Source organism: Balaenoptera musculus, chromosome 5 (genome assembly GCF_009873245.2).
Source record: "Balaenoptera musculus isolate JJ_BM4_2016_0621 chromosome 5, mBalMus1.pri.v3, whole genome shotgun sequence".
NCBI lineage: Eukaryota > Metazoa > Chordata > Mammalia > Artiodactyla > Balaenopteridae > Balaenoptera > Balaenoptera musculus.
Genome location: NC_045789.1, coordinates 59169873 through 59182173, shown reverse-complemented (window position 1 = coordinate 59182173; position 12301 = coordinate 59169873). Strand labels below are relative to the sequence as shown.

General features: G+C 34.6%; 1 protein-coding gene and 1 non-coding gene across 10 annotated transcripts in view; one reads left to right on the top strand and one right to left on the bottom strand.

The window, feature by feature from the left end:
• ADGRL3 (adhesion G protein-coupled receptor L3) overlaps nucleotides 1-12301 on the top strand; it is an 851742-nt gene that overhangs the window by 568330 nt on the left and 271111 nt on the right. The window lies entirely within an intron of this gene.
• Nucleotides 7842-7948, bottom strand: LOC118896235. The gene has a single exon (XR_005020141.1). It is a non-coding gene; the product is annotated as a U6 spliceosomal RNA (small nuclear RNA).

Genomic DNA, 12301 nt, shown 5'->3' with positions numbered 1-12301 from the left:
TCCTGCTTACGTCTCTTATCCCATATCCCACTTCTTACTCCTTACTCAGCACAATGCACTGTTGTGTCCCTGTGCTATTTCATGCAAATGAACCTCCCCACATGCTGCTACCTTGATGCTGCCTCTCTTTCCTCACTATAGAAGCGAACTCCTCTGTATCTTGTGAGATCGGGATGATCATAGAATTTATCACCCAAATTGGAACACGAGTAAAAAGGAAAGCTAACCAGACAGGAAGTGTGAAAATAGGTGTCAACAGGGATGTATGGTCCTCTTACTTAAGAGCCATCTAAAACATTATGTCCTCTGTGATGGTTTCTCCCAAAACCGAAATGCTTGTTTCCTTATTTTAATTGCTGTTGTACCTGTTATGGAACTTAACACATTGTAAACTTACTGTTTGTATACATGCCTGTCTCTTAGAAAGGGATCTTTTAGGGCAGGTTCATAATGCCATAATCATTTCAAATCCTCATCATACATACTTCACAGGAGACAAATTTTTTCCACCCTAACGTATCTCAGGGACATCCTCCTCTCATCAATGTCTGTGTCTCATTACCAGAATAACTTTTTTTTTTTAAACAATTATTTTTAAGGCCTTTTTAATATATTTTTCTTAACCATATTTGCTTATTTATTTATTTTTGGATGTGTTGGGTCTTCGTTTCTGTGCGAGGGCTTTCTCTAGTTGCAGCAAGTGGGGGCCACTCTTCATCGCGGTGCGCGGGCCTCTCACTATCGTGGCCTCTCCTGTTGCGGAGCACAGGCTCCAGATGCGCAGGCTCAGTAATTGTGGCTCACGGGCCCAGTTGCTCCACGGCATGTGGGATCTTCCCAGACCAGGGCTCGAACCCGTGTCCCCTGCATTGGCAGGCAGATTCTCAACCACTGCGCCACCAGGGAAGCCCCAGAATAACTCTTGGTAGAGATGGAAAGGCCATCTCTCCCTGGCTTAAAGATAAAGGGATCAAATCAGAAACTGCAGTCAGAGCTCTTATGAAATTTGAAAATGCTCTGATGGTGATTCCGAGGGAGATGGGCTAGAGAATCACTGGTGTAACACATCATGTGGATTTAATAAACATTTGTTAATGAATTAATAAAAGAGGTGTTTGTTGTAATAATAACAGTTGATGAAATCTATTATGATGAAAAAAGTCTTTACTGATTTCTCTTTTACCTCTGTTTTTCCATGCTAAATCTAAATGTCTCTCCTTTTTCGTGAGTTTGTTGTTTTAGTTCATTGTTAGTTATTTACCAGATATGATTTAAATTTTTTCCTTAGAATAGTTTAAACATTAATGGATTTCATTCTAACAAAGTAGAAATGGATTTCAAAAGGAAAAAAGAAAGCAGTTTGCACCCCTTCTGGTATTTTGGGTTTTATAATTGAACAATTTGATTTTGTGGTGGAGTTGTTTTCCCCTATTCTTTAGAATTTTTAAAGGTCAGCACTTACAACCTTCGTTTTTCTTTTTTCTTCTCTCTGGCTGGCTTTACCTTTTCTTCTCAAACACAGCATCCCTTTGCTTATCCAAAGAATTAAAAGGATTTCTCTGAAGTTCTTGCCTTTTTTCCTTACATGACCAATTCAAATGAAATTTGGTAATACTTTCCTTCTTTCAGTTTTTTGATAGCTTTTCATTCACAGAGAAGTTAAGCATGTAAATTTATAACATAAAATCAGAATTTTGGTTAGGACTCTGGTATCTAAGAACGATATTCAGACTCTATGACGCATGATGAAGAATGTTTCAAAATATCAGTTGTTTAATTTTAGACCAATATGGAAATTAAGTACCCTACAAAAGGGTATTTCTAAATTAAAGTCCTTAGTTTTAATTTGAGGGTCATATTTTCTCTGAAATTACCACAGATTTGAGGCAGAGTATATGGGGGAAAAACATGTTTAAACTGAGACTTAGTTTCCTCATTTGTTAAACAGTGATGACTAGAGCAATTACGTCATGGATCTGTTGTAAGGGTAAAAATGTGTTTATAAAATCCTTAACAGAGAATTTAGCACCGAGTTAAATATTCAACAAATATCATCAATGTTATCATTATCCTCATTTTTATATTATCTTTTATAACAGTTTATCATTACACAAACCAATTGATAAACCAAGAAAAAGTCTATTTAACCAAATATTCATGCTATTGGGGGAAAAAACCTAAAACACATATTCCTTTTTAGATTAAATTTAACCATATATATATGAATTCTCAATTCCTAACGGATAGATTTTCTCCTTCATGTTCAACTTGCATATCCGAAGCCATGTCATTATAAATGTTAAATAATTAATGTGTTGTCATTTTTGTTAGCTATTTTATTTCCACACCCACCTCTTGTGGACTTAGTTTGTGACTTTAGAAAAATCACTGGATCACATCCCTCTCTCAGTATAGGAAGGCATAGCCTTCTATTACATTTGACAAGTGGAAGAGTTAGAATGATCAAGGGATGTTTAGAAAATGTATCTCAGTCTTTATTATTCATGTTTTGCTCCTTATGGACAAAAATCAGGAGCATGCATTTTCTGAAGCAGCTAACTCCCATTGTCTTGTGTTGTACTGATTAGTAATAAAATAGCAAGAGGGACAGTCAACCATTGCTAGGTTTAAAAACGTCTCAGAGCTAAAATCACACCAAATCACAGTGGGAACTTTTATCATTTCTGAGTTCAATAGTTTGTTAATGTCCCTTATGATAAAACTGAGCCAACAGTAGGTACACACAAAGCAGCACCCACAATACTTTGTGTGTGTGTGTCTGAATGGAAATCTTTGATGTAGGACTCACTCCTATTAAATTCAGCTGCATGAACGAAAATGATCTAGACTGTATTTGCCAAATAATGTCTTGCAAGCATAATATCGTAATCTGTCTCTGCCTTATTTAGCATATGTCTTTAACCAGAGAAAGAAGAACCCTGTTGGAAAATTCTTTCTAATGAGTTTGGAATATCAGATATTTTCACATCAGAAGTCAGAGGTGACACAAGAAGTATTACTGCTTCCTATACTGTGGCTTTTAGAAGAAGGCTTAGGTTAGTAGCAGGAATATTAACTATAATTATGACAACTCCTCTGCTTAGCATTTACTTATGTGGCTCCTTTAATAGTCACAGTAATTCAAAGACAGAGATCAGCACAATTTTTCTTTAAAAGAGTAGATGATAAATATTTTAGATTTTGCAGAGACTACATATGATCTCCAGTGCTGCCACTGATGCTCTTCCTCCTCCTTTTCTTCTTCTTTCCTCATTTTCCTTCTACTTCTTTTTTTTCTTCTTCTAATCTTTTAAGAATTGAGAAACAATTCTTAGATCACAGGCCATGCAACATCAGAGCATGGGTTAGATTTGGTCTACAGGCTGTAGTTGGCTGACCAATGCTTTATGAAATATCTTTAACTATCCCTATGTTCCAGATGGGGAAATGGAATCTCCAAGAGGCTAACCAGCCTTCACAATGTTCCTCAAGTAAAGACAATGCTTTGCTCTTCAGCTAAGAATCTCACCTCTAAAACCATCTCCTAATCACCAAGCTATTGATAATATACCCCCTGCTCAAAGGGGTTTGATGAACAGTGCTGATACTGTCTCATTTGTCTCAGAGGAAACAAGTATGAGATAGTGATGATGCAAACAATTATAATGACAAAACTTTAACATTCAGGCACATTTACTAAGTGGCAGGCACTCTGCTTCATATTTATTATTTTTTTTGCCCTCACCACAATCCTGTGAAATGGGAATGCTATTGTTTGCTTTTTACAGATGAGATGGACACTAAGAGATTAATATACTCAAAGCCACAGAATCCGTGAGTGATGTAAATGTATGAGTACCCATAGATCTTATATCTCTAAAACCTGTGTTCTTAACCATGGTACTATACTGCCTCACTACTGAAACTCATGTGTTCTGGGATACGTGACTTTGATTAGAGTTAGTGAAACCTATCTCATTTCGCCTTGTAAATAAGGTCTAGCAAAGACTAAGCTTCTTAACTACTTAGTAACAGTGAGCAAAGAAGTAGAACAAAAACAGGACAAAAAATGCACACATACACACACACATATATGTATATGTATTTTTTTTTTTAAGATTTCCTTAGTGAGTACAGTTGAAGCAAGATGTAAGCTATCACCATGGGATTCAGCAGGAATGATTGTTGTTTGGGGATGCTGAGTGACACTTTGAAGACTGAGCAATTTGTCACAATTCGTTAGCTAATTATTTCATATTATTTCATGTTATTTTCATTCTGCTGTACGGGATCCTTTCTTGTCTGCACCATCTTTTTGGCTGTTTCTTGATAAGAAGAGTGGCATTCAGATAAGGATACTATTCATAAAGTTTCCAGCCTCAACTGAGATAAATTCAGGTATGGTCACAAAAAGATAATATCTGGCCATCGGTATATTGAAAATAATTGGCTCAGAGCTGAGGTAATGAAAACAGAGGTTCAAGATAGAACTAGAAACTCTTCGTGTTTTGATAAGTAACCCTGCAAAATCAAGACGTTCCCCTGGAGTTATCCTAAAATATAACTGAAGATACTTGTTCAAACATCTTTGGTCACTTTCTAATAATGTAATTTCCTTTAATGGGTTATCATGAACAGCACGGTTTGGACTTAACTCCTCTAGAGCATAATTCTAAGGAGGATTTTAATGAAAATGGTCCCTCCATGTGTATAATATTTTCTAGATAACGTGACAATAATATTCTGGAAGAACCACTTAATTTTTTCCTTTAATAGTACACTATATGTCCAATAAGTCAAATTGTTTTTTTGTGACCAGCTTTTATTTCCTCAGCCATGTTCTAGTACTGATGTCCTCCTTCATACCTGGCTTATAGGACTGCTGTCCTACACAGTTAACTGTGCGATTTGATCAAGTTGAAAAGATAGTTGAGATGGTCCACTAGCCTCAAACCTTCCATGGAGTTAGCACAGTGTCACCTTTGATGTTCAGTGGCAGATGATTCAGCCCATCAGTATTCAACATTGCTTTTCTGGTTTTGCAGTTGTAGGTAAGACATCGTGCTCTTCTGCACAGATAATCTACTTGAAAATATGCTTATTTTTAGAAATGAGGTTAGTGATGGGTACTTGGTAAAGCCGTCACTAAAGTGGAGGCCATGGATAATGGCTTTTGGAAGGTTTATATGCTTTTTTTTCTTGAGATAACATTTCTATGAGCATTTAGAACACCAAGGCTATTATTTGAGTACAGCACCAGCACCTGATGTAAAATATTAACGATAAGACACAATGGTTTATATACATAACATGGAACAAATTTTCAATTAAATTGAGATTATTTGAATTCTATTCATTCTCTAGCTTTCACTTTTTTAATAGAATCTTACATTCATCTCATGAAAATAAGATGTTGGATAGTAGAATAAAGTGAAAAAAGCATCATTCCTTTATTGAAACCATAACTTCTCGTTACAAGTAGAACCTTGGACTGTCACATTCTAAGTCACTGTATCAGTGAAATACAAAAAGAGAAAAGTAAAAATATTATGATGCATCATGGTCTCATGATATAAGGCATCAATTGTTCATTCTATACTAAAGGAGAGCACAGTAACAAGTCTAGCGTTCCTGTATAATACAAGCAGCTCATAGTAGGATTTGCTAAGAATCTTGATTGATGCCTAGTATCCCTAAAAAGCATTTTCAAGATATAAAAGTACTTCAAACATGTTGGATATTGACATAGTTAATTTCCAGAGATGAATATTCTCCTTAATGGTTTAATGATTTCATGCTTTTCCCTCACCAACATATGAAGTGATTTAGCAAGTTTCTCTATTTTTTGTAGATACTGCTGTCTAAAATTTCTGAGGTGTCTCCCCTTTATTGCTAGTTAATAAGCATTTTAGGGACTTTGATAATGAGTAAATTTAAAAGAATTATATATTAGCCCTCCAAATATTCCCATTCAAAAAAGTGATATATTAAGATGTGTTAATTGAGTTATATGTGGCTGAATTAATTGAACTGAAACTATGTTAGCAAGTTTTTGAATGGTCAAGGGAAAAAAGCTGAAGTGATTAGCTTCCTCTTATAGAGTGCACTTATTAAAGGAAGAAAATACTTCTGCTTCCTAGACACGCAGGCACATGTCTACACACACAAGATGCTTTTGTTTTAAAGTAAGAAAAACTCAACTCAAATTGGCTAAAGCTCAAAGAAGGCATTTGATGTCTCAGGTAACTAGACTTGCAAAGAGAGAGGCTTGCTTCAGATCTAAAAAGGAGGTATTCATTTCTGTTATCAAGGTTCTATCTCACTCAGTCCCTAAACTCAGCTTGCTTCTGATTGGCTCCTGTTTCAGATATACTTCTTCCACGTGGTAACAAGATGATCACCAGCGTCTTCAAGCCTGTGTTTTTCATGGAGCTCAGGTTCTCAGAGAAAGAGCATTCCTTCTCTCTATTAGCATTAGCAAGTTCCAGAGAAAATTCTGATATATTTGATAGAACCCTCTGAGTGACCAAACCTGGGTGATGAACTCACCTCTCAGATTTTAGAGGATACTGGAAAGGGTCAGCCCTACCCAGTGTATTTAGAACAGGATTAATATTGAATGCTATATATATCCTGAAACAAAGGGATGCTGAACAACAAAAAAAACAGACATACAATTCCACACAACAAAAAAAATCATCTAAATTTACACTAGTAGAGGTGTTTGTTTTTTTTTTTTTTATAAGCATGTCCTTGGAGTTATGTTTATTGCTTCTTTGCTTGTTTCCCCAAATATAAATCTTAAAATCCTTTATGAATAAGAATTAACACTTTCAGATCACTTGAGGAAAGCTAAAGTATCTATCAGATGGTGTTTCCTTGAAGTCTGAAGGAAAAAAATAAGACTATAATATGCAAAATTTTCACCAAAATTGAGACATAATAGGAGCTGAGAGATTCATTTAGTCATACATTAAGTTGCAATAATGAAGTATGATGACCTTTTTAGAAATATGAAAATAATATATCTGTCTCTTAAAGAGGAAAACATAAAACTATGAAATAATGTGGCATAACTAAGAAAAAGATATTTCTATTAAAATATACAGTATCTTAAAACCAATCAAACTCTATACTGTTACTTTATAAATATTTTCACTTTTATGACAGCTTATACTTTTCATAGATAACTATAATATAAATGCCTAGTACCTCCAAATTATGCTAATAGTGCTTCCTATTCTTTGAGTGTAAAGCTAAATTCTAACTTTTCCAAATTCCTTTGATTAAGACTGCAAACATAAAAGTAGGATAAATCTGTCAAAAATGAACAATTTGCACAAAGAGTACAGATTTTTCAGCTGACAGCATTTTAGCACACAGAGGGGAGTTGTCAAAATTTCACTACAGGCAGTTTCGTTCTATACAATGATATATTTTAGAGTTTATTGAAAAGAATTAGGTGGTAAAATTCACTGTCATCTTCCTGGAAGAATATCCATATCCTTTTATTCTCGATGTGAAAATCTGGTCTTATTATGCTTGGGTCACTCTGATCCCACTTTTGTAAGCCTATGCATGCAATACCTTTTGCATGGAATTTTCTGAATTCAGGTCTTTTGGGGTGTATATTGATCTCTGTCAACTAACTGAATAATCTGGCAGGTCCTGCTGGGCTCTCTTCATGATAGATCCTCTCACAGATTGCATGGATTGATGAAAAGGGAGAAGAGATTCGAGCCTAATTGTGGGGGAAATAAGCATCTCCCTTTCTCTTTTCTTTGAAAAAAAAGTTAATTTCATAAACAAACCTCATATATATTCTTTTTTTTTTTTTTTTTTTAAATATGGAACGCTTCACGAATTTGCGTGTCATCCTTGCGCAGGGGCCATGCTAATCTTCTCTGTATCGTTCCAATTTTAGTATATGTGCTGCCGAAGCGAGCACCAAACCTCATATATATTCTTGTAAAAAAAAATCTCCTCTGATTCTTCATTATCTTGCCTAAATATATCATTTTACATATAAAGAACTTCTTTGAACACTGGACCTGTAATTAATATATTTGAATTTTTCTACTCCTCTTTGAAATAAGTTTAGGTATATTTAGTTTATTATACTCTAGTATCCAAAGGTCTCATTCTAATTCTCCTGTAGATATGGCTTCTCTAAGATTTACGGACTCAGAAGCTGAGAGGAAAAATGCCTGATGGGCATCATTTGAGAATAACACCTGATGAGTAACTTTTACTTTGAGATCTATGTTGTCACACTTCTCCACTGATAACATTTATCCAGTCAAATCCAGGCTGCTACTTTTCATATTCTGAACCCTTCCTTGGGGGTGGGGCTAAGGTCAAGGTGTTAGCATTTTGTTGCCATCCACCTATGAACTTTTCTTCAGGTACATTTAACATGCTTTACCGTTCTTCTTTGTGGATTAGTGTTAATGGATATTTTCTGATCTATCAGCAGGGAGGACAAGAAAATTTAACATGTTATGCTTTTCTTAGCATGCTAGGATAGTCTTTAAAGCAGAACTTTAAAAGTATAAACACAGCAGGCCAGCTTCTTTGCTCTGTACTCTAGGGAACAAACCTCTTTGTTGTGAAGACCCTGGTCTATACTTTTCTTCTTGCTGCTTGCTTCTGTGGTTCTAGAAGCAGATTTTCATTTGCTAGTTCTCCTTTGAAGTAATTCTAATATCACTTTTCAGGCACCGTAACCCTTTATCCTAAACACGTAATTCCAATCTTTCCTTTATGACATTAACTATTTTCAGTTCCATTAAATACAGATAAATAATATAAATATAGTGCCAATTTATCCAATTTTTTCACAGTTTATCATAATGATGTAATTGCCACCTACTTAATAAGGGAGAAAATAAAATTAATAAAAGTACATTAGAAGAGTATTTTTATAAAATCTACATAAATGCATTGGGTTAAAGTCTGTACTAGGGAATTGCTGTGCATCTCATTTGGTAAAGACCTCTTCAAGAATCGCATGAATCTTTTCTGGTAGAAATGGACAGGCTGAGAGATTTTAATAGTTATAAAATTTGTAACATTTCTCAAACAAAATTAGTTGCACTATGAATTTATTTCCATTTATGAAAGAAATTTTCACAGAGTTTTACTATTTACCTAGTTTATAATTTGAAGTGTAGCAATTTTAACATTCATCTTAATTTTTATGTCATCGATGTGAATTTTCACAGAAATACACTGAATTCTTACAGTGACTAAGACATTTGAGTGAGTCCTAGGATGCCAGAGAATACATGGAAACTGGAGTTGTTATGCTTCCAGCTCTCATGGAGTTTTATACCTGGATCGACCTATGTAAAGTCTTTGCTATAAATGTGTTCATTTCGCTTACTCTTCCAATGAAGATAGATTAGAGAAGTGAAAGGATGTTTCAGTTTTAATATTTACAAAATTGTAGCAAATGTTAAAACAAGTTTAAGAAATCCTAGAATAATTTGAGGGTATTCAAGGTGTGTATGTGTGTGTGTTCACATGTTCATGTGACTATAAATATAAATATATAAATATGAATACACACACAAAATTGCTCTTCACATTTTCCCACATCGCACATAGTTTCTGGAGAATACACATTTTTAAATATTATATAAATTTTCATAACTGAAAATGAGTATAAAGCCTACTTCACCCTTTTTATTTTCCTGGAATTTGATATCTAGGCTGCATGTTGAAAAGGTTAAATAATTGGTATCTTCTTTTGACATTAAGTTTTGATAGGTGAATTTAATTATAAGTAAAAATGTGGATTCAGTAAATTAATAGACTGTGCCCTTTATGTATTTTTTGCTATAAATCAGATGCCATGGAAAACACCTCATCTTCTTCTCTCTCTTAAAAAGCACTTTATAATATGGTGAATCATATTTCCAAATATCACAAGAGAATTAGGAGAGTGAACATGACAACTTCAGTCTTATAGAGTCACAGTATGCACCTGATGCTGGTCCTCTGCCAGCCTTTCCTGAGTCACCCAAGGAGATTTTACTTCTCAGTAATCAAGGTTATTTTTGTCTTTCTTATAGGCAAAAATAATAAGTATTTACTGAACACCTACTCTGAGTCACATACATATTTATTGGGCTCCCTTTACCTTAATAAGTGGATTTTTCAATTAAATCCCATAATTTTATATCTCTGACTATAGGTTCTAAGAGTTAACAGTTTACTTGCTTATTTCCAGTAGTTGGTACCAGTAAATAGTAGGCACTCATTAAATATTGTCGGAATGAATAAATGAGTAATTAAGGAAATTAATGAAAGCTCATTCACAGTTTCTTTCTCTTTTGCCATTATTTGTGTTAAAGAGTTATTTTACTCAGTCTTTGCAAGTTCCATGATCAATAACTGCTATAAAACTAACATTTAGTAATTTATTTAAAAAATTTACAATTTTAGAATGACCCATTCTTGAACAAAGATATATCATCAGGAAGATCATATATACTTCATTATCACAATCCTGCACGGAATATCTGCTATATTCTTAAAATACCACAAAGTATCTGAATATTAATAAGAAGTGCAGTGATACATAATAGAAATTTTGAATCAGTAACCAAGCTTGCCCACATTTTAATATCCCACTACACAATTAGATTCTGAGTACTGGAAAACATGACAAAGAATGATTCCAGCTTGATCCAAAATTCTCATGTCTTAATTTATTCCTCCCCAAAATTAGATATTAAAAAAACTTTTAAAAAGTAAGTTATTTTTCATTACTTATACTTATCATTTTTGTTTACTGATGAATAAAATGTCAGAAATGCACAACACAGCAATAAAATAACCTGAAAGGAAATATTTATTAAAGGGGTAGGAACTAAACTCATTTAATGAAGCTTGATTCTGTACTAGACACTAGTAATCTTTATGTCACTATTGATTTCATACTCACAGTAAATCTGTGACCTAGGTAATTTCATAACAGTGGATAAACTCTAAATCTTCCTTTTATACAAAACTTTTATTTTCCTGTAATGCAGCATTCCTAGCCCTAATCGTTAGCCAACAAACTTTCTATACTTTCTATATTTTCTGTCATAAAAATAAGAGAAATAAAGGAGGAGAGAGGATGAATAGGCAAAGCACAGAGAATTTTTAGGGCAGTGAAAATACTCATATGATATCATAATCATGGACAGTTGTCATTATACATTTGTCCAAATCCATTGACTATACAACACCAAGAATGAGCCCTAATACTATATGCACTTTAGGTGATTATGATGTGTCAGTGTCAGTTCATCAATCGTAATAAATGTACCACTGTGGTCGGGGACATTGATAATGGCTATCTATACCTTTGTGGGGACAGGATACATGGGAAATCTGTACCTCCATCTTAATTTCACTATGAATTTTTAAATGTTCTAAAAAAATCCTAATTAAAAAAAAAACTAAAGAGACAGAGTAGTATAAATGAAAGAACACATAACTAGGGGTTATGTAACTATTATGCTATGTCTACCTCTTGCCCTTAGCTAGAGGGTGACTTTACGTGAGTCCTATATCTTGTCTAGGCCTATTTCCCCCTGTAAATTACAGCAGTTGGGCTAGATGATTTCTAAGGAAACTATTCTATCTCTTTGATTTTTGTTTTGTCTATCTCATTATATATAGTTTTGTTTTATGCTTATCATTTAGTTGCAGTCATCAAGTTATTACATTGCCTTGTGAAGTAATCTCCTCTTTCTGATTAAAAGAACTATCTCTGCCACTGGTGTTATTTTAGGTGATGGTACATTCTTTTTTTTATTATTATTTATTTATTTATTTATTTATTTTTAAGGCTGTGTTGGGTCTTCGTTTCTGCGCGAGGGCTTTCTCTAGTTGCGGCAAGCGGGGTCCACTCTTCATCGCGGTGCGCGGGCCTCTCATTATCGCGGGCTCTCTTGTTGCGGAGCACAGGCTCCAGACGCGCAGGCTCAGTAATTGTGGCTCACGGGCTTAGTTGCTCCGCGGCATGTGGGATCATCCCAGACCAGGGCTCGAACCCGTGTCCCCTGCATTGGCAGGCAGATTCTCAACCACTGCACCACCAGGGAAGCCCCGGTGATGGTACATTCTTAATAATGTATGCAAGAATTTGTATGTATTAGAAAGATGTGGTTAAACGTTGAAGCTCTAGAACTGTCTTCTAGAGCAGTCTTGACAAAATGCAGAATATCAGTGTGTTTTAATATGGCAGCAATTCAAATAAATAAATATATGGTAGAGTGTGTGTATGTGTGTGTGTTATAAGGGT